This window comes from Moschus berezovskii, chromosome X, assembly GCF_049115385.1.
Source record: "Moschus berezovskii isolate FMDL1 chromosome X, NW_MosBer_1.0, whole genome shotgun sequence".
Taxonomy (NCBI): Eukaryota; Metazoa; Chordata; class Mammalia; order Artiodactyla; family Moschidae; genus Moschus; species Moschus berezovskii.
Window position 1 is genome coordinate 77,710,745 of NC_142488.1, and position 24,208 is coordinate 77,734,952.

Here is a 24,208-nt window from a genome sequence, read left to right on the forward strand (position 1 = left end):
AGAGAACTATTTGTGGGGACCAATCAAAGAAATATGCAAGTCAGTTAGGAAACTATTGGGATAATCTAGAAGATATGCTGGTGTCTGAACTGGTAGTGGAAGAAGTAGTGAAAGTGGTCAGAACTGTAGATATGTTCTGAATGCAAAGCAGATAGGAATTTCTGATGAACCGAACACTAAATCTCAAGTTATCTGAGGAAAAAAAAAAAAGTAAGATTCAAGTGTGAACCAAGTGGTTTTGTCTGAGGTACTGGAGTAACTCATTTGTCATTTACTCATTCTGATCATATTTTGCAGAAGATTGATCAGGACTTCCATTTCTGATATTTGGTTTGTGATGCATATTAGTCATGTTTAGAAAACCTCACTCTTCTCCTGTGTGTCTCCTTTACTTTTACACGTACTATCACACTCACAACATTCTGACACCAGATGTGTGTTGTATTTTGCCCCACACCAAGCAATTCAGCGACACAGCCAATGTCTTAAAATTTAACTAAAATGTGACATTATCTTTGAGGCGATATGATACTTTCAGGTGATAGTGTCAGATCCCACTGGTTAAGTGTTCAGTCCCACAAGACTGCTCCTTTCAATTCAAATGCAAATTTTAAGTCCAGGTTTTTACCTGTGCTTCTGACTAATTGGCTATTTATCAAAAGATCTCACAACACCCTACTTGAGTTCTATTAATTTTCTGGAGCAGAACACAGAACCAGGGAAAAGAGTTATTTAATGTTTACCATTTTATTATAAAAGGATATGATGAAAAAAACACATACAGGCCTCCAGATGTAAAAGATTGTGGGGTGAGTCACATGGGAAGGTGCGCGGAGTTTCCATGCCATCTCTGGGCATGGCACTATCCAAGCACTTCCATATGTTCATTAACCAGGAAACTCTCTGAACCTCTTATTTTGTTAGGGTTAGGGTTAATGTTAGAGTTAGGGTTAGGGTTAGATATTTATGGAGGGTTCATTGCATAGGCATAGTCAATGATTAACTCAATTTGAAACTGCTTCCCTTCTCTGAAGAATGAGAGGTGATGGGGCAGAATATTTCAAACTTCAAATTAAGGACTGGTCTTTCTGTTGGCCAGCCTCTATCCAGAAGCCCATCAAGTCATTTCATTGGAACAAAAGACACTGATATCATCCAGGGAATTCCAAGAGGTTTAAGAACTTTATGACAGGAGTCATGGCCAAAGACAAAATATTATCCACCCAATAATAGCTCAAAATATGTGTCACAAAGCTTTGGGGCACAGAGAAGTTGAAGAGAACCTGAAGATAGAGTATGCCTGCTAATCCAAGAACAGACAACTGGCTCAGGCTGTGATTAAACTTAGTTGGAATTCACAACATTCAGAACAATGACCACATTCATGAGTTGAACTTCTGCTTGCTCTCCTATTCCAAAGTCCTTTATCTTCCCTCCACATGCACAGCCAGCTGTGCTGAGACGTTTGTAGTGTTAGCACCTGAAAGTGTTGATGAACTTGATTCCTGTGTAATAAAATCTGTGTAATTAAATAATATGTCAAGAGGCCCTAGAGATGGACATTTAGAAATCACCAGTATGTGGGTTGTATTTAAAACCATAGATGGGGATAATCCATCAAGGAGTGAGTAGAGATAGAAAAGAGCAAAGGTCTGAAGACTGAGCAAACTTCAGAAGTTCAGTAGATAAGGAGGAAACAATAACAAGCAAACAGAAAAAAAAAAGAAGAAGAAGAAGAGGAATGTTGAAAAGCAGATTAAAATGAGGTACACACAGAAATAAGAGAGTATAGAGTTTTAAAGTCATATGAAAAAAGTGGAATAAGATGAGGAGTGAGGAGTGACCATTTTACTTAGCATTGTAAAGGGTAAGTGTGAGCTTGTCAAGAGTTGCTTGGGTGAAGCTTTAGCAGCAGCATCATCAGTTGTGCTTCAAGAAAGGAAATGAAGCAAGTGAATCTAAACAAACACATAAATGAAATGGTAATTTTCTGTAAAGCAGCACTGAAGTGGAAACTGGGGTAAGACAGAGATTTTTAAGCTAAGTTTACATAAATATAATATGTTTATATGTTATTATGAATGATGTAGAAGAGAGGAAATTAGTGCTGTATTATGGCAATTGCTACTGGAGCAATAACCTTGACTGAGAGGGAATGTGAACAAGTGCGCAAATGAAGGCATGGGTATAGCTGTGATTACCCCCGGTAACAATATAAAAGGCAGAGTACATAGGTAAAAGTTGTATTTCCTAATTATTTATTGCTGGTGTATATAAAATATGAATTTTTAATATTTTATATGGATATGCTGATTTTATATTCAGCTATATAGCTAATTTTGTCACTATTTCAAAAATTTGTATTTATTTTTCATTTTATGCTCATCTGGTATTAGTAAACAGATATATTGTGTACAAATAATGACAATTTTTATCTCTTTTCCAATATGTTTACCTCTTGTCTTCATTCATTCAATAGGACTTTTAATATAAGCCCAATTGTAGAACTTGAAGCAGGTATCTTTGAATTTTTTATGTTCTTATTCTAAACGTGAATATCTGAATGCCTTATAATTAAATATAATACTTGTTTTAGCTTCCTGTTTTATATAATTTATCAAGTTAAGGCTTAAAAAGTCTTTGACTGTATGAGAAAAATTATTAAATATGATTAACTTTTCTTAGTAAAGAGTGATAAAAAATTTAAATGGAATTCTTTCTTGAAAAATAGCAATTAACATAAATTAGAATTTTTTTTTAATTCATTTTTTTGGTGGCAAAATATCTTACATTGATATATTGGTTGGTTTTGCCATACATTGACATGAATCCTCCCTGGGTGTACATGTGTTCCCTTTCTTGAACCCCCCTCCCACCTCCCTATTCCCCATATCCTCCCTCCAGGTCATCCCCGTACACCAGCCCCAATCATCCTGTATCATGCGTGGAACCTGGACTGGTCACTTATGATAAAATATATGCTACAATGCCATTCTCCCCAATCATCCCACCTTCACCCTCTCCCACAGAGTCCCAAAGACTGTTCTATATGCCTATGTCTCTTTTGCAGTCTCGTATACAGGGTTCAGGTTACCATCTCTCTAAATTCCATATATATGCATTAGTATACTGTATTGATGTTTTTCTTTCTGGATTACTTCACTCTGTATAATTGGCTCCAATTTCATCCACCTCATTAAAACTGACTCAAATGCATTCTTTTTGATGGCTGAAAAATACTCCATTGTGTATATGTACCAAAGCTTTCTTATCCATTCATCTACAGATGGACATCTAGGTTGCTTCCATGTCCTGGCTATTATAAACAGTGCTGCAATGAACATTGGAGTACGTGTGTCTCTTTCAATTCTGGTTTCCTCGGTGTGTATGCCCAGGAGTGCGATTGCTGGATCATATGGCAGTTCTATTTCCAGTTTTTTTGAGGAATCTCCACACTGTTCTCCATAGTGGCTGTACTAGTTTGCATTCCCACCAACAGTGTAAGAGGGTTCCCTTTTCTCCACACCCTCTCCAGCATTTATTGCATATAGACTTTTGGATAGCAACCATTCTGACAGGTGTGAAATGGTATCTCATTGTGGTTTTGATTTGCATTTCTCTGATTATGAGGGATGTTGAGCATTTTTTCATGTTTATTAGCCATCTTTATGTCTTCTTTGGAGAAATGTCTGTTTAGTTCTCTGGCCCAGTTTTTGATTGGGTCACTTATTTTTCTGGAGTTGAGCTGCAGGAGCTGCTTGTATATTTTGGAGATTAATCCTTTATCAGTTGCTTCATTTGCTATTATTTTCTCCCATTCTGAAGGCTGTCTTTTCACCTTGCTTAAAGTTTCCTTTTTCTGTGCAGAAGCTTCTGATTTTAATTAGGTCCCATTTGTTTATTTTTGCTTTTATTTCCAATATTCTGGGAGGTGGGTCTTGGAGGATCCTGCTGTGATTTATGTCGGAAAGTGTTTTGCCTACATTCTCCTCTAGGAGTTTTATAGAGTCTGGTCTTACATTTAGCTCTCTAATCCATTTTGAGTTTATTTTGGTGTATGGTGTTAGAAAGTGTTCTAGATTCATTCTTTTACAAGTGTCTGACCAGTTTCCCCAGCACCACTTGTTAAAGAGACTGTCTTTTGTCCATTTTATATTCTTGCCTCCTTTGTCGAAGATAAGGTGTCCATAGCTGCGTGGATTTATCTCTGGGCTTTCTCTTTTGTTCCATTGATCTATATTTCTGTCTTTATGCCAGTACCATACTGTCTTGATGACTGTGGGTTTGTAGCAGAGCCTGAAGTCTGGCAGGTTAATTCCTCCAGTTCCATTCTTCTTCCTCAAGATTGCTTTGGCTATTCGAGGTTTTTTGTATTTCCATACAAATTGTGAGATTATTTTTTCTAGTTCTGTGGAAAATATCGTTTGTAGCTTGATAGGGATTGCATTGAATGTATAAATTACTTTGGGTAGTATACTCATTTTCACAATATTTATTCTTCCAATCCACGAACCCGGTATTTTTCTACAACTATTAGTGTCCTCTTTGATTACTTTCACTAGTGTTTTATAGTTTTCTATGTACAGGTCTTTTGTTTCCTTAGGTAGATATATTCCTAAGTATTTAATTCTTTTCATTGCAACAGTGAATGGAATAGTTTCCTTAATTTCTCTATTTTCTCATTATTAGTGTATAGGAATGCAAGGGATTTCTGTGTGTTGATTTTATATCCTGCAACTTTACTGTATTCATTGATTAGCTCTAGTAGTTTTCTGGTAGAGTCTTTAGGGTTTTCTGTGTAGAGGATCATGTCATCAGCGAACAGTGAAAGTTCTAATTCTTCTTTTCCAATTTGTATTCCTTTTATGTCTTTTTCTGCTCTGATTGCTGTAGCCAAAACTTCCAGCACTATGTTGAATAGTAGTGGTGAGAGTGGGCACCCTTATCTTGTTCCTGACTTAAGGGGAAATGCTTTCAGATTGAGGATAATGTTTGTTGTGGGTTTGTCATATATAGCCTTTATTATTTTGAGATATGTCCCTTCTATTCCCACTTTCTGGAGAGTTTTTATCATAAATGGATGTTGTATTTTGTAAAGGCTTTCTCTACATCTATTGAGATAATCATATGATTTTTATTTTTCAGTTTGTTAATGTGGTGTATTACGTTGATTGATTTGTGGATATTGAAGAATCCTTGCATTCCTGCGATAAAGCCCACATGGTCATGATGTATGATCTTCTTAATGTGTTGTTGGATTCTGATTGCTAGAATTTTGTTAAGGAATTTTGCATCTATGTTCATCAGTGATATTGGCCAGTAGTTTTCTTTATTTGTGGGATCTTTACCAGGTTTTGGGATTAGGGTGATGGTGGCCTCATAGAATGAGTTTGGAAAATTTCCTTCCTCAGCTATTTTCTGGAAGAGTTTGAGTAGAATAGGTGTTAGCTCTTCACTAAATTTTTGGTAGAATTCAGCTGTGAAGCCATCTGGACCTGGGCTTTTGTTTGCTGGAAGATTTCTGATTACAGCCGCTAGTTCCGTGCTTGTGATGGGTCTGTTCAGATTTTCTATTTCTTCCTGGTTCAGTTTTGGAAAGTTGTACTTTTCTAGGAATTTGTCCATTTCTTCCAAGTTATTCATTTTATTGCCATATAATTGCAGATAGTATTTTCTAATAATCTTTTGTATTTCTGTGTTTTCAGTTGTGATCTCTCCATTTTCATTTCTAATTTTATTGATTTGGTTCTTCTTCCTTTGTTTCTTGATGAGTCTGGCTAGTGGTTTGTCAATTTTATTTATCTTCTCAAAGAACCAGCTTTTCGCTTTGTTGATTTTTGCTATGGTCTCTTTTGTTTCCTTTGCATTTATCTCTGCCCTAATTTTTAAGATTTCTTTCCTTCTACTAACCCTAGGGTTCTTCATTTCTTCCTTTTCTAGTTTCTGTAGATGTAGAGTTAGGTTATTTAGTTGACTTCTTCCTTGTTTCTTGAGGTGTGCCTTTATTGCTATGAACTTCCCCCTTAGAACTGCTTTAAAGTTTCCCAGAGGTTTTGAGTTGTTGTGTTTTCATTTTCATTCATTTCTATGCATATTTTGATTTCTCTTTTGATTTCTTCTATGATTTGTTCATTATTTAGCAGCGTGTTGTTCAGCCTCCATATGTTGGCATTTTTAATAGTTTTTCTCCTGTAATTAAGATGTAATCTTACTGCATTGTGGTCAGAAAAGATGCTTGGAATGATTTCAATTTTTTGAATTTACCAAGGCTAGGTTTATGTCCCAGGATATGATCTATCCTGGAAAAGGTTCCGCATGCACTTGAGAAAAAGGTTAAGTTCATTGTTTTGGGGTGAAATGTCCTATAGATATCTATTAGGTCTAACTGGTCTATTGTATCATTTAAAGTTTGTGTTTCCTTGTTAATTTTCTGTTGATCTATCCATAGATGCAAGTGGGGTATTAAAGTCTCCCACTTTTATTGTGTTTTGGTTAATTTCCCCTTTCATACTTGTTAGTAATTGTCTTACATATAGCGGTGCTCCTATGTTGGGTGCATAAATATTTATAATTGTTATATCTTCTTCTTGGATTGATCCTTTGATCATTATGTAGTTTCCTTCTTTGTCTCTTTTCACAGCCTTTGTTTTAAAATCTATTTTATCTGATATGAGTATTGGTACTCCTGCTTTCTTTTGGTCTCTGTTTGCATGGAATATCGTTTTTCATCCCTTCACTTTCAGTCTGTATGTGTCCTTCGATTTCGGGTGGGTCTCTTGTAGACAACATATATGGGGGTCTTGTTTTTGTATCCATTCAGCCAGCCTTTGTCTTTTGGTTGGGGCATTCAACCCATTTACGTTTAAGGTGATTATTGATAAGTATGATCCCTTTGCCGTTTTCTTTATTGTTTTGGGTTCGAGTTTATATACCCTTTCTGTGTTTCCAGTCTAGAGAAGATCATTTAGTATTTGTTGGAGAGCTGGTTTGGTGATGCTGAATTCTCTCATATCTTGCTTGTCTGTAAAGCTTTTTATTTCCCCTTCATATTTGAATGAGATCCTTGCTGGGTACAGTAATCTGGGCTGTAGGTTATTTTCTTTCATCACTTTAAGTTTCTCTTGCCATTCCCTCCAGGCCTGAAGAGTTTCTGCTGAAAGATCAGCTGTTATACTTATGGGGATCCCCTTGTGTGTTATTTGTTGTTTTTCCCTTGCTGCTTTTAATATTTGTTCTTTGTGTTTGATCTTTGTTAATTTGATTAATATGTGCCTAGGAGTATTTCGCCTTGGGTTTATCCTGTTGGGGACTCTCTGTGTTTCTTGGACTTGGGTGATTATTTCCTTCCCCATTTTAGGGAAATTTTCAACTATTATCTCCTCAAGTATTCTCTCATGGTCTTTCTTTTTGTCTTCTTCTTCTGGGACTCCTATGATTCGAATGTTGGGGCGTTTCATATCGTTCCATAGGTCTCTAATATTGTCTTCATTTTTTAAAATTCTTTTTTCTTTTTCCATCTCTGTTTCATTTATTTCTACAATTCTATCTTCTAGCTCGCTTATCGTGTCTTCTGCCTCCGTTATTCTACTGTTTGTGCCCTCGAGAGTGTTTCTGATCTCATCTATTGTATTATTCGTTATATATTGACTCTTTTTTATTTCCTCTAATTCCTTATTGAACATTTCTTCCATCTTCTCAATCCTTTTCTCCACTTTATTTATCTGTAACTCCATTTTGCTTTCCAGATTTTTAATTATTTTCACAATTAAAATTCGAAATTCTTTATCGTGTAGGTTCCCTATATCTTCCTCTTTTGTTTGTGTTGGTGGGCATTTATCCTGTTCCTTTGCTTGTTGGGTATTTCTCTGCCTCTTCATCTTGCTTATATTGCTGTGTTCTGGGTGGCCTTTCCATCTTCTGGCAGTTTGTGGAGTTCTCTTTATTATGTAGTTACCTAGTTGTGTGTGGGGTTGGATGGGTGACTTGTCAAGGTTCCCTGGTTAGGGAAGCTTGTGTCAATGTTCTGGTGGGTGGAGCTGGATTTCTTCTCTCTGGAGTTCAATGAAGTGTCCAGTAATGAGTTTGAGATGTCAGTGGGTTTGGGGTGGCTTTGGGCAGTCTGTATATTGAAGGCCAGTGCTATTCTCCTGTGTTGCTGGATAGTTTGCATATTATGTCTTTCACTGAAACTTGTTGACCCTTGGGTGGTGCCTGATTTCAGTGTACGTATGGAGGCATTTGATGAGTACCTATCAATTAATGTTCTCTGGAACAGGAGATCTCTGGCGTTCTCAGGATTTGGCCTTAAGCCTCTGCCTCTGGTTTTCAGTCTTATTCTTGCAGTAGGCTCAATGCTTCTCCCTCTTTACTTCCAAGGCAGTTCCTTCTGTTGAAAAAGCTCTTCTGTTTTCTGGTCTCCTCAGTGTCTAATTCCCTTCCTGACACCAGGATGCGGTGGTGGACACATTTTTTTTTTTTCCCGGCTCACCTATTCAGTCCTGCTATGGGGAGGGAGGAACAGCTAACAAATATCCCTGGTGTCTGTGAGGAGTGCTCACAGTGTCTCCGCTACACTGGGAATGCTCCCGCTCAAGGCGTGTGTGCTTTCCCTGTTTATGCTGCTTAGGCTTTAGTTTACTCTGCTGCGAGCTGTCCATGCCTGGCGCTGGCTTGCAAGCACTTCCCAGGTCTGAGCAGCTCAGTTTCAGGTCCTCGGGTACTTGACAAAGGTGCAGACTTGGCTGGCCCTGTGTTTTGTGCCTTCCCCGGTCCTAGCAGCTCAGGTGACCAGGTGTTTGATGAGCACGGTCGCTGCGACTTATCGCCTTCCTGGTCCCTGCTGCTCGGATTTCTGGGAGTACAACCGGCGCACTATCTCAGGTGGATATTGACCAGCCCGAACCCAAGAAGTCCTGGCCAGGAAGGAAGCCTGCCTGCAGCTTGGCATGGGAAGCCTCTCTGGGGCCATGGCTGCTCCCACCCCGGCGCTGGATGCCCTCCCTGCCCCCATTGGCGGGGGCTGGGGGAAGGGCCGCTACTGCCGGCTCGCTCCGCTCAGCTCCCGTTTCTGTGGGCGGGGCTGGCAGAGTCCTGGCTTGGGGCTTTTCCTAGCCTTTTCGCCTTTTGGTAACTTAAGTTCAAGCCCTCAGTTTGCCCTGGGGCATTAAAGCCCATTTCTCCCTCTAAACGCCACCACCAGTTCTCCCTATAAGCACCGCTGCCAGTTTTCCCTCTAAGCTCCGCCGCCAGTTCTCCCTCTAAGCTCCGCTGCTGGCGCCTCCCTGCCCAGCCCCCACCTGCTAGTGAGGGGCGCCGGCGTCTGTGCTCCTTCTCCACTGAGAGTTTCCTCTGGGCACTTAGTCTGTGAATTTTAATTATTTATGTCTTTTGTCTCCCAGTTATGCGGCCCTCTGAGATTCCACTCGCCGGTGTTTCCAGGTGGTTGGAAACTTCTCTTTTTTTTTTTTTTAAGCCTCCATTCCCGGGAGGGAGCTCCGTCCCTCCCTCTTTTGTCTCTCTTTTTATCTATTTCCTACCTCCTTTCATCGACTCAGTTCAGTCGCTCAGTTGTGTCCGACTCTCCGCGACCCCATGAATCACAGCAGGCCAGGCCTCCCTGTCTATCACCAACTTCCGGAGTTCACTCAAACTCATGTCCACAGAGTCAGTGATGCCATCCAGCCATCTCATTCTCAGTCTTCCTCTTCTCCTCCCTCCCCTAACCTTTCCCAGCATCAGAGTCTTTTCCAGTGAGTCAACTTGTCGCATGAGGTGGCCAAAGTATTGCAGTTTCAGCTTTAGCATCAATCCTTCCAATGAACACCCAGGATCGATCTCCCTTAGAATGGACTGATTGGATCTCCATGCGGTACAAGGGACTCTCAAGAGTCTTCTCCAGTACCACAGTTCAAGAGAATCAATTCTTCGGTGATCAGCTTTCTTCACAGTCCAACTCTCACATCCGTGGTTTTTCCACGGGAAAAACCATAGCCTTAACTACACGGACCTTTTGTTGACTATGGGCTGCTTTTCTGAGTGCCTGATGTCCTCTGCCAGTATTCAGAAGTGTTTTTGTGAGATTTACTCAGCGTTCAAATGTTCTTTTGTTGATTTTGTGGGGGAGAAAGTGGCCGCCCCATCCTATTCCTCTGCCATCTTCCCGTGCTTCAATTAGAAATTTTTATTTCATTTATTTTATAACCATAATCAGCATTTATTGTATAATGATAATTATAAAATAATTCTTATAACAATACATAATATGATTTTTCTGACAGAATTATATATGTAGATAGAAATATTTCCCTTCACTCTTTATGCATAAATATATATATCCTTAAAATTTTATTTTCTAAAATTATGAAAGTATGATATTTGGAAAATGCAGAACAAGGTTACATATAGGTTTGTTGTATATTGTAGTTATTTTTAAGTAGATAAATTAAGTATTTTAGTTGGAATTTCAATATCAAGCTTTCAAAAAATAATAGAATGAATATACAAAGAAGTAGAAGGATACAGTGGACCTGAAAAGCACTGTGAACCAATTGAACATAATTAAGATTTATACAATTTTCACACAAGAGTAGGATAAAATTTCTATTCGTTTCCATAGACTGTAAACTAGGAGAGACCGGAATATATCCAAGGACATAAAACGAGGTGCAAGAATTTCATGGTCTAAAGGTAATGAAATCAGAGTCTGTTCTGTTATCACTGTGACATTATGTTAGAAATCAAAAGATATTTGAAAATAACCCATATGTTTTTAAGTGCAATGTGACATTTACCAAGCGAGATCTTCAACTTAGTCATCAAAATCCTCAATAAAGTTAGACTTAAAAAAAAAAAAAACACATAGAGTGACTGTAACAAAGACAGCATCTAAATGAGAAATTAGTATCAAAATGAGAAATTAATATTAAAGATACTTTAAACAAAAGCTCATGTATTTGGAAATTAAACATTTATTTTTAAATTATGGGTGTACCTAAGAAGCCATAAAAAGGAAAATTAGAAAATATTTGTAATAGAATAAAAGTGATAAGAGAATTTACCAGAATTTCTTGCATAACAGCTGAAGCTGCTCAGTGAATTTAAATACAATGTGAAGTCTTGAAAAAGGTATGAAAACAAATAATGGACAGTAGCATAAAATTTTGCGAAATATGAACAAAATGTGTACTTTAATTAATGATATTGTATCACTTGCTAATTTCCTGTTCATTTATTTATACAACATATTATTTCTTTATATTCTCAGAATTGGATTAGAAGTTTCAAGCTTCATTCTTTTTTTTCAACCACAAGATAATAAATTCTCTAGAATTTAGCAAAATTTATCAACATTTCAGTAAATATAAATTAGGAATCTAACATTCTATTCATACTAAGTCAATAAATTGGATGTCATAAATTTCTTTAGCCAGGCGAAAATTCATAAATTTTTAAAAATAAAGAGACACAGGCATTTAGAACAGTCTTTGGGACTCTGTGGGAGAGGGTGAAGGTGGAATGATTGGGGAGAATGGAATTGTAGCATGTATATTATCATAAGTGACCAGTCCAGGTTCGACGCATAAATTTTCCTCTGTTCAAAAAAAAAAAAAATATATATATATATATATTATGCATACTAGTATGTTTATATGAAAGCTTTTCTACTACTCTTTATAAAGGCTTGAGAAAAAAGAAGAGATGGATAAATTGGAAAGAATAAACTAAATAAAATTGGATCTCTGAATATGAAATAGAAAAAGTGAAACAAAATAGATAAAATTAAAAGATCATTATATAGTCCAGTTGTTTTTAAACATGGCTACTCATTAGAAACATATTTGGAGCTTTGGAGGAAAACATGCAATATCTGTTTTGTTTTGTTTAGTTTTCTTTTTCAAAAAATTCCAGGACTTTTCTGATATGCATCTGGATTTTAAAAACTGCGTACTATCATAGTTTTGGTGATATAGACTTCTATTATTTTTTTTTGTTGACCAATCATTATAGAATAGTATTCAGTGAGTAATTGTTACATAATCAAAATAGAAAAAGATGCTTATCAGTTTTCACAATCAAAGACCAGTCAAGAAAAAAAGATAAATGGAATTGCAAACCATTATGAAAATAAGAATTATGGAGAGAGATTCACAACATTGCATAGGAGGTGGTGATCAAAATCATCCCCATGTTAAAGAAATGCAAAACAGCAAAATAGTTGTCAGAGGAGGTATTATAAATAGCTGAGAAAAGAAAAGTGAAAGGCAAAGGAGAAAAAGAAAGATATAACCATCTGAATGCAGAGATCTAAAGGATAGCAAGGAGAGATAAGAACGCCTTCCTAAGTGATTTAGGCAAAGAAATAGAGGAAAGCAATTGATTGGGAAAGACTAGAGATCTCTTCAGGAAAATTAGAGATACCAAGGGAATATTTTATGAAAGTTCAGTTCAGTTCAGTCGCTCAGTCGTGTCCGACACTCCGCGACCCCATGAATCACAGCACGCCAGGCCTCCCTGTCCATCACCAACTCCCGGAGTTCACTCAAAGCCATGTCCACAGAGTCGGTGATGCCATCCAGCCATCTCATTCTCTGTCGTCCCCTTCTCCTCCCGCCCCCAACCTTTCCCAGCATCAGAGTCTTTTCCAGTGAGTCAACTCGTCGCATGAGGTGGCCAAAGTATTGCAGTTTCATCTTTAGCATCAGTCCTTCCAATTAACACCCAGGATCAATCTCCCTTAGAATGGACTGGTTGGATCTCCTTGCAGTCCAAGGGACTCTCAAGAGTCTTCTCCAGCACCACAGTTCAAAAGCATCGATTCTTTGGCGATCAGCTTTCTTCACAGTCCAACTCTCACATCCATACATGACCACGGGAAAAACCATAGCCTTGACTAGATGGACCTTGGTTGGCAAAGTAATGTCTCTGCTTTTTAATATACTATCAAGGTTGGTCATAAGTTTCCTTCCAAGGAGTAAGCGTCTTTTAATTTCATGGCTGCAATCAGCATCTGCAGTGATTTTGGAGCCCAAAAAAATAAAGTCTGACACTATTTCCACTGTTTCCCCATCTATTTCCCATGAAGTGATGGGACCAGATGCCATGATCTTTGTTTTCTGAATGTTGAGCTTCAAGCCAAATTTTTCACTCTCCTCTTTCACTTTCATCAAGAGGCTTTTGAGTTCCTCTTCACTTTCTGCCATAAGGGTGGTATCAATCGCATATCTGAGATTATTGATATTTCTCCCAGCGATCTTGATTCCAGCTTGTGCTTCTTCCAGCCCAGCGTTCCTCGTGATGTACTCTGCATAGAAGTTAAATAAGCAAGGTGACAATATACAGCCTTGACGTACTCCTTTTCCTATTTGGAACCAGTCTGTTGTTCCATGTACAGTTCTGACTGTTGCTTCCTGACCTGCAGAGATGTGTGCAATAAACGTCAGAAATCTATGAACCTAACAGAAATAGAAGATATAAAGAAGAGGTGTCAAGAATACACAGAAGAACTATATGAAAAAGATATTCATGTCTCAAATAACCACAGTGGTGTGATCTCTCATCTAGAGCCAGATAACCTGGAGTGCAAAATCAAGAGGGCTTTATAAAGCATCACTACCAACAAATCTAGTGGAGGTGATGGAATATCACTTAAGCTATTTAAAATCCTAAAAGATGATGCTATTAAAGTGTTGCACTCAATCTGCCAGCAAATTTGGAAAACTCAGCAGTGGCCACAGGACTGGAAAAGTTCAGTTTTCTTTCCAATCCTAAAGAAAGGCAATGCCAAAGAATGTCCAAACTACATCACAATGGCACTCATCTCATATGCTAGCAAAACAATGCTCAAAATTCTCCAAGCTAGTTTTCAGCAGCACATGAACTGAGAATTTCCAGATGTTCAAGGTGGAGTTAGGAAAGGCAGAGGAACCAGAGATCAAATTGCCAACATCTGTTGGATCATAGAAAAAGCAACAGAATTCTATAAAAACACCTATATTTGCTTCATTGACTATGCTAAAATCTTTGATTCTCTGGATCACAACAAACTATGGAAAATCCTTAAGTAGATGTGAATACCAGACCACCTTATTTGACTCCTGAGAAACCCATATGCAGGTTAAGAAGCAACAGTTAGAACTGGACATGGACCAACTGGACTGGTTCCAAATTGGGAAAGGGTTACATCAAGGCTGTATATTGCCACCTTGCTTATTTAACTTATAAGCAGAACACATTATGCAAAATACCAAGCTGGATGAAGCACAAGATGGAATCAAGATTTTCAGGAGGAATATCAATTGCCTCAGATATACAGATGACACAACCCTTATAGCAGAAACTGAAGAGGAGCTAAAGAACCTCTTGATGAAAGTGAAAGAGGAGAGTAAAAAGCTGGTTTAAAAATTCAACATTCAAAAAACTAAGATCATGGCATCCAGTCCCATCATTTCATGGCAAATAGATGGGGGAAACAATTGAAACAGTGAAAGACTTTATTTTCTTGGGCACAAAAATCACTGCAGATTGTTACTGAAGCCATGAAATTAAAAGACACTTGCTCCTTGGAAGAAAAGCTATGATCAACCTAGATAGCATATTAAAAAGCAGAGACGTTACTTTGCAGACAAATGTCCATAGTCAAAGGTATTTTTTTTTCCAGTATTCATGTATGGATGTGAGGATTGGACCATGAAGAAAGCTAAGTGCTGAACAATTGGTGCTTTTGAACAGCGGTGTTGAAGACTCTTGAGAGTCCCTTGGACTGCAAGGAGATCAAACTTGTCAGTGCTAAAGGAAGTCATCCCTGAATATTCATTGGAAGGGCTGATGCTGAAGCTGAAGCTACAATAGTTTGGCCACCTGATACAAAGAAATGACTCCTTAGAAAAGACCCTGATGCTGTGAAAGATTGAAGGAAGGAGGAGAAGGTGATGACAGATGATTGGGTGGCATAATCGACTCTATGGAAATGAGTTTGAGTAAGCTCCAGGAGTTGGTGATGGACAGGGAAGCCTGGAGTGCTGCAGTTCATGGGGTTGCAGAATCAGACGTGACTGAGCAATTGAACTGAACTGTATGAAAACATGATTAACCTAACAAAAAAAAAAGTAATTACAATTGGGGGAGGGCTTAAGTAGAGTGATGTGGTAAGTGGGAGTGTTTACATGCACATGTTCTCAACTGCCCAGTCAGTCTACGTCTTTTTGTTAATGCATTTAATCAGTTTATATTTAAGGTGATTATTGATCTGTGTGACCCTACTACCATTTTCTTAATTGTTTTGAATTTATTTTATGTAGGTCTTTTCTTTCTATTATGGTTTCTGCCTAAAGAAGTTCCTTTAATATTTGTTTAAAGCTGGTTTGATGGTGCTAAATTCTCTTAACATATGCTTGTATGGAAAACTTTTTATTTCTACATAAAATTGGAATGAGAGTCTTGTTGAGTAGAGTATTCTTGGTTGTACATTCTTCCCTTTCATCATTTTAAGTATATCTTGACATTCCTTTCTAGCTTGGAGAGTTTCTGTTGAGAAAGTAGCTGATAAGATTATGGGAGTTCTCTTTCTTGTGTATTATTTGTAATGTTCTCCTGTTGCTTTTAATATTTTATCTTTGCCTGTAATATTCATCATTTTGATTACTATATGTCTTAGTGTTTTTTCCTAGGGTTTGTCCTGCTTGGGACTCTCTGCACTTCCTGAACTTGGTTGACTATTTCCTTTCCTGTGTTAGAAATTTTACAGCTATTATTTCTTTAAATATTTTCTCAGGTCCTTTCTCTCTTCTCCTCCTGGGACTCCTAAAATGCAAATGTTGGTGTGTTTAACGTCCCAACAGTCTCTTAAGGTTGTCTTTAATTTTTTTCTCTATATTTTGTTTTGTGGCAGTGATTTCCACCATTCTGTCTTCCATGTCACTTATCTGTACTTCTGCCTCAGTTATTCTTCTATTGATTCCTTCTAGTGTTTTGTTCATCTCTATTTGTTTGTTCTTTAATTCTTTTAGGTCTTTGGTAAACATTTCTTGCCTCTTCTCAGTTTTTGCCTCCATTGTTTTTCCGAGATCCTGCATCATCTTCCGGAGAAGGCAATGGCACCCCACTCCAGTACTCTTGCCTGGAAAATCCCATGGATGGAGGAGCCTGGTAGGCTGCAGTCAATGGGGTCGCTAAGAGTTGGACACGACTGAGCGACTTCACTTTCACTTTTCACTTTTATGCATTGGAGAAGGAAATGGCAACCCACTCCAGTGTTCTTGCCTGGAGGATCCCAGGGACGGGAGATCCTGGTGGGCTTCCGTCTATGGGGTCACACAGAGTCGGACACGATGAAGTGACTTAGCAGCAGCAGCAGCATCTTCACTAACATTATTCTGATTTCCTTTTCTGGAAGGTTGTCTATTTCCACTTCATTTGGTTGTTTTTCTTGCGTTTTATCTTATCCCTCAATCTGGGACAAAATCCTCTGCTTTTTCATTCTGACTAACATTCTGTAATGTGGTTTTAGTTCCAGCTGCTACAGAATTGTGATTCTTCTTTGCTTCTTCTGTCTGCACTCTGGTGGATGAGGCTAAGAAGTATGTATAAGCTTCCTGATGTAAGGGACTGGTGGTAGGAAAACCTAAGTCTTGCTCTGGGGCAAGGCCATGCTCAGTAAAACTTTAATCCAATTATCCACTGATGAGCTACACTCTCTCCCTGTTAGTTTTTGACCTTAGGGGCCCAGCCCTGTGGTCTATGAGGTCTATGGAAGTATTAAATGGTGACCTCAAAGAGGGTTTACACCAATGGGCACCTTATAAAGATTGCTGTTTTCAGTGACCCTGTCCCCATGGAAGCCACTGCTGAACCACATCTCCACAGGAGACCCTCCAACACTAGCACATAAGTCTGGTTCAGCCTCCTGTGGGGTCACTGCTCCTTTCTCCTAGGTCTTGGCATGCATAAGATTTTGTTTGTGCCTTCCAAGAGTGGAGTCTCTGTTTCCCTCAGTCTTGTGGAAGTCCTGTAATCAAATCCCACTCTCCTTCAAAGTCAGAGTCCCTGGGAATTCATAGTCCCTCTGCCAGATCCCCAGGCTGGGAAGCCTGAAATGAGGCTGAATCTTCACACTAGCACAAGAACTTCTTTGGTATTATTCTCCAGATTGTTGATTGACCACACAGAGGGTGTAAGATTTGATTTTATTGTGTTTGGGTCCCTCCTCCTATCTTATTGCAACTTCTTTTTCTTTGGTGTGTGTTACTTTCTTGTTGTTGTTGTTGTTAAGTTCCCGTGTCCTCCTGTCAATGATTGTTCAACAGATGGTTGCAATTTCGGTGCTCTCACATGAGGAGATGAGTGCATGTCTTTCTATTCCACCATCTTGAACTGGAAGTGCTTTCACTCTTAACATTAAAACATGATTATACACAAAGATGTTTTTGAAAAAAATACAGTAAGATGAATCAATATCATCAACTACCTTTCTTAATCCTTTATTATTCAAATTACTTTTTTATAAAAATGCCTATTCTTCATTATCTTATTTGTAAAATAATATTTTAATTGTTACATAGTAAAACAGGTCCTAATTTTAATATATTTTACATGATCAAAATGATACTTAAACAACGCTTTTATAATCTTCATGAAATTATATACCTCTGAAGAGACAAACACTATAACTCCATTGTATCCACTTGCAAAGATACGTGATCACATGGGATAGATATTATTGCTAAACAAAGAGAACTGAATGAAAAATAATTTTATGAGTGGCCAAGTTAATAATTGATATTTTATTAGTATGCGCATACAAACACATTTTTGATGTGCATTGTATATCTCTATCTTTATTTCTATCTGTCTAATTACCTACTTATATATTTACCTATGTACAAGAATTTGGTTATGTCCATTTCCCTTTAGCTGTAGGGACTTCAGCAATGCATTCATAAATAAAAGACTCCTTTGTAGTTCCCTTCACTTCAGTTTTGCTAGGAGTTTTTGTTTGTTTGATAGATTGCTTTTTAATCTTTAGGCTGTGCCACATAGAATGCGAGATCTTAGTTCCTCAAGCAGTAATAAAATCCGTACCACGTGTATTGGTAATAGAGAGTCTTAACCACTGGACAACCAGGGAAGTCTCTACAAATTTTTATTTATATAATTCATGAATGAGTTTTTACCTTAATCAAGTACTTTATGATTTTTGAGACAATTATATTCTCCTTTATTCTCCTTATGGTGAATCAGGTCTGTATGTACTATGTTTTTAAATATTCTGATGGGTTCGGTTTGTTATCACTTAGAATTTCCCAATCTCTATTCTTGAGAAATGTTGGCCTCTATGTTATCTTTCTTCATTTTTATCCTGATGTTTATTTTTACGTCTGTTTCTTTGATATTTTCATTCAATTTTAGTATTATGACATTTTAATTATTCTGTACGTCTTTTTCTGGGAATCTCACGCCCACCTATGATTTAATTAATGATATTATGACTATTATAAACTGATATCTTCAATCCAGATAGTTAAAATTTCTATTTCTACATATAGCCACCTATTCAGTCAGTTCAGTTCAGTCACTCAGTCGTGTCCGACTCTTTGCGACCCCATGAATCACAGCACGCCAGGCCTCCCTGTCGATCACCAACTCCCGGAGTTCACTGAAATTCATGTCCATCGAGACGGTGATGCCATCCAGCCATCACATTCTCTGTCATCATCCTCTCCTCCCGCCTCGAATCCCTCCCAGCATCAGAGGCTTTTCCAGTGAGTCAACTCTTTGCATGAGGTGGCCAAAGTATTGGAGTTTTAGCTTTAGCATCAGTCCTTCCAAAGAACACCCAGGATTGATCTCCTTTAGAATGGACTGGTTGGAACTCCTTGCAGTCCAAGGGACTCTCAAAAGTCTTCTCCAACACCACAGTTCAAAAGCATCAATTCTTTGGCGATCAGCTTTCTTCACAGTCCAAATCTCACATCCATACATGACCACGGGAAAATCCATAGCCTTGACTAGACGGACCTTGGTTGGCAAAGAAATGTCTCTGCTTTTTAATATACTATCAAGGTTGGTCATAACTTTCCTTCCAAGGAGTAAGTGTCTTTTAATTTCATGGCTGCAATCAGCATCTGCAGTGATTTTGGAGCCCAGAAAAATAAAGTCTCACACGGTTTCCACTGTTTCCCCATCTATTTCCCATGAAGTGATGGGACCAGAGGCCATGATCTTTGTTTTCTGAATGTTGAGCTTCAAGTCAACATTTTCACTCTCCTCTTTCACTTTCATCAAGAGGTTTTTGAGTTCCTCTTCACTTTCTACCATAAAGGTGGTGTCAATTGCATATCTGAGGTTATTGATATTTCTCCCGGCAATCTTGATTCCAGCTTACGCTTCTTCCAGCCCAGCGCTCCTCTTGATGTACTCTGCATATAAATTAAATAAGCAGGATGACAATATACAAACGTGATGTACTCCTTTGCCTATTCGGAACCAGTCTGTTGTTCCATGTACAGTTCTGACTGTTACTTCCTGACCTGGATACAGATTTCTCAAGAGGCAGGTCAGGTGGTCTGGGATTCCTATCTCTTTCAGAATTTTCCACAGTTTATTGTAATCCACACAGTCCAAGGCTTTCACATAGTCAATGAAGCAGAAATAGATGTTTTTCTGGAACTCTCTTGCTTTCTCCATGATCCAGCGGATGTTGGCAGTTTGATCTCTGGTTCCTCTGCCTTTTCTAAAACCTGCTTGAACATCTGGGAATTCACGGTTCACATATTACTGAAGCCTGGCTTGGAGAATTTTGAGCATGACTTTACTAGCCTGTGAGATGAGTTCAATTGTTCGGTAGTTTGAGCATTCTTTGGCATTGCCTTTCTTTGGAATTGAAATGAAGACTGACCTTTTCCAGTCCTGTGGCCACTGCTGCGTTTTCCAAATTTGCTAGCATATTGAGTGCAGCACTTTCACAGCATCACCTTTCAAGATTTGAAGTAGCTCAATTGGAATTCCATCATCTCCACTAGTTTGTTCACAGTGATGCTTTCTAAGGCCCACTTGACTTCACATTCCAAGATGTCTGGCTCTAGGTGATTGATCATGCCATCGTGATTATCTTGGTCATGAAGATCTTTTTTGTACAGTTCTGTGTATTCTTACCACCTCTTCTTAATAGCTTCTGCTTCTGTTAGGTCCACACCATTTCTGCCCTTTATCGAGCCCATCTTTGCATGAAATGTTCCCTTGATATCTCTAATTTTCTTGAAGAGATCTCTTGTTTTTCCTATTCTGTTGTTTTCCTCTATTTCTTTGCATTGATCACTGAGGAAGCCTTTCTTATCTCTCCTTGCTATTCTTTGGAACTCTGCATTCAGATCCTTATATCTTTCCTTTTCTCCTTTGCTTTTCGCTTCTCTTCATTTCACAGCTATTCGTAAGGCCTCCTCAGACAGCCATTTTGCTTTTTTGCATTTCTTTTCCATGGGTATGGTCTTGGTCCCTGTCTCCTGTACAATGTCACGAACCTCCATCCATAGGTCATCAGGCACTCTATCTATCAGATCTAGTCCTTTAAATCTATTTCTCACTTCCACTGTATAATGATAAGGTATTTGATTTAGGTCATATTAGACCTCAGTAATATCTCAGCTGGATTACTGAAGTGATATCCTATTTTTCCTGATTTTATTTTCATCCTCTCAACTCATCTCCCAAACTACCATTCATATTTTTTCCCTTGAATTACAAACCTCATTATGTTACAGACCTGCTTAAAATGCTTCAATGCCTTCCCTTCACTTTCAGGATAAGTTTAGTCTGCACACCTGTGATGAATTCCTCTCTCTTTTCTCACTATTGTCTTTTTTTCCTATCTCAACTCATTGTTACTTGTTTTTACAAATATAGTAATTATTTAACTTCTTCTAAGAAGTCATGTTTTCTTTGCCTCATTATTTTAAAATATGACTTCTTTCTTCTCTGCCTTTAAATCTTAACTAGAACTTCATAGTTCAACTAGAGCATGACTTCATTTCAGAAATGTTTTCTCATTTACCTTCCATCATAATACTAAGGAAAGAACTCTGCCTTTATAGTCTTTCTTGGTGGCCATCTAATATCCAGTACTCATTTTATATATTATCTACGTTATGCTCAAAATTCTTCAAGTTAGTCTTCAGCAGTATGTGAATTGAGGACATCTAGGCATACAAGCTGGGTATCCAAGAGGCAAAGGAACCAACGATCAAATTGCCAAAATTTGTTGGGTCATGGAGAAAGCAAGGAAGTTCCAGAAAAACATCTACTGCTGGTTCATTGTTGAGGCTAAAACCTTTGATTATGTGGATTACAGCAAACTGTGGAAAATTCTTAAAGAAATGGGAGGGCCAGTATACCTTATACCTTACCTGTCTCATGAGAGAGCTATATGTGTGTCAAGAAGCAACAGAATGTGACATGGAACAACAACATGGTTCAAAATTGGGAAAGGATTATAAGACAATTATTTAACTTATGCAGAATACATCATACAAAATACCAGGCTAGATGGATCACAAGCTGGAATCAAGACTCCAGGAGAAATGTCAACATCCTCAGTTATGTAGGTGATACAACTCTAATAGCAGAAATTTAAGAGGAACTAAAGAGCTTCGTGATGAGGGAATAAATCAAGAATTAAAAAAAAAAAAAGAGGAGAGTGAAAAAGCTGGCTTGAAACTCAACATTAAAAAAAACTAAGATCATGGCATCTCGTCCCATCACTTCATGACAAATAGAAGGGAGGCGGGGAGTGGAGGTAATGGCAAATTTTATTTTCTTGGGCTCCAACATCACTGTGGACAGTGACTGGAGGCATGAAATTACAAGACACTAGCTGCTTGAAAGAAAAGTTATGACAAACCAAGACAGTGTATTAAAAACAGAAACATCATTCTGCTGGCAAATTTCATATAGTCAAAATTATGGTTTTTCCGGTAATTATTTATGGATGTGAGAATTGGACCATAAAGAAGGCTGAGTACTGAAGAATTGAGGCTTTCAAATTGTAGTGCTAGAAAAGAGTTTTGAGAGTCCCTGAGACTGCAAGGAGATAAAACCAGTCCATCCTAAAGGAAATCATCCCTGAACATTCATTAGAAGGACTGATGCTGAAGCTGAAGCTTCAATATTTTGGCCACCTGTTGTGAAGAGCTAACTCATTGGAAAACACCCTGATGCTGGGAACGATTAAAGGCAAAAAGAGAAGGGAGTGGCAGAGGATGAACTAGTTATATAGCATCACCAATTCAATTTACATGAATTTGGGCAAATTCCAGGAGATGGTGGAGGACAGAGGAGCCTGGCATGCTGCAATCTATGGGATCAAAAATAGCCAGACATGACAGCACCTGAACAATCACAACCATATCCAGTACACTTATAATGTTCTCTTGAAATGATTAATTATTTTTGCCTCTATTCTGTAACACATTAAGATATTTGAGGGCTCTTGCTGTACATTTCTGTATGCTCAAACTTAGGACAGTTCCAGGCACAAATCAGATAATAAATGAAATATTATTTAATAAATAAAATTCACAAAGCTACAGTGAAAGCTGAACAGTTGAGATAAGAAAGAAATTGTGAGGTTATTAGACTCTACACTGATCAAGTTCTGAGTATAAAATTCAAACTTCAAGCAAAGTATAATCTAGGACAGCATGAAAAACACAGCTGACCCTTGAACAGTGAACAAGCTCAACATACAGAAAACGAAGATCATGGCATCTGGTCCCATCACTTCATGGGAAATAGATGGGGAAACAGTGGAAACAGTGTCAGACTTTATTTTTTTGTGGGGGGGGGGAGGCTCCAAAATCACTGCAGATGCTGATTGCAGCCAGGAAATTAAAATATGCATACTCCTTGGAAGGAAAGTTATGACCAACCTGGATAGCATATTAAAAGTCAGAGACATTACTTTGCAAACCAAGGTCCGTCTAGTCAAGGCTATGGTTTTTCCCGTGGTCATGTATGGATGTGAGAGTTGGACTGTGAAGAAAGCTGATCGCCGAAGAATTGATGCTTTTGAACTGTGGTGCTGAAGAAGACTCTTGAGACTCCCTTATACTGCAAGGAGATCCAACCAGTCCATTCTAAAGGAGATCAATCCTGGGTGTTCATTAGAAGGACTGATGCTAAAGCTAAAACTCCAATACTTTGGCCACCTCATGCGACGAGTTGACTCACTGGAAAAGACTCTGATGCTGGGAGGGATTGGGGGTGGGAGGAGACGGGGACGACAGAGAATGAGATGGCTGGATGGCATCACTGACTCGATGGACATGAGTTTGAGTGAGCTCCGGCTGTTGGTGATGGACAGGGAGGCCTGGCGTGCTATGATTCACAGGGTCGCAAAGAGTCGGACACGACTGAGCGACTGAACTGAACTGAACTGAACCGTCCAAGAAATTGAAAATCTTCAAAGAAGATTGCAGTTTGTACTTCGAATCTGCAGTTCCACATTGGTGGATTCAACCAAACACAGTGTGTACTGTATTGTGTACATTATTATTGAAAATAATCTGCATATAAGTGGACCCAAGCACAGTTCAAACAATGTTGTTCAAAGGTTAGCTGTAATTAAAATTAATCAAACTCTACTATATAAGTTCTGCAGTCAATTCAACTTTTGTTAAATTTTCATTGGAATGATAATTATAAAAACAAACACCATATAGTAATTAAAATACATTTAGCATTTACTATATTCCAGGCACTGTGTTAGACAATTCATATTAATTATATTATCCTCATGTTTATGTAAATAAAACTGTGCCTACAGAAAATATGAATTTGGAAGGACGAGCTTAAATGTTAAGGATTCGATTTGTCCCCAGGCTTATATGTCATCTGTTTATTTTCTTTTTACTAAAACCACAAATCATCTCCTGTTTCTTTATAGTTTTGGTCCAGTCATAATTGCTACTGTAGTAGCAAAAAAATTCTTGTTATATTATATTATCTATAGCGGTATATCATTTTAAATCTTACTTTTAGTACAGAATGCCAATTCTTCTACGTTCAAGCTAATATATATTATTCTATAGTTATTTTAAATGATTTATTTTAAGAAACTAATTGATATCATTCAATATTTGCCAGATTAGGACTTGAAAGTGGGTGTTAATGATCTAAATAAGTTTAATGATTCATGGTCCATGCTTGTGTCCGTTACACT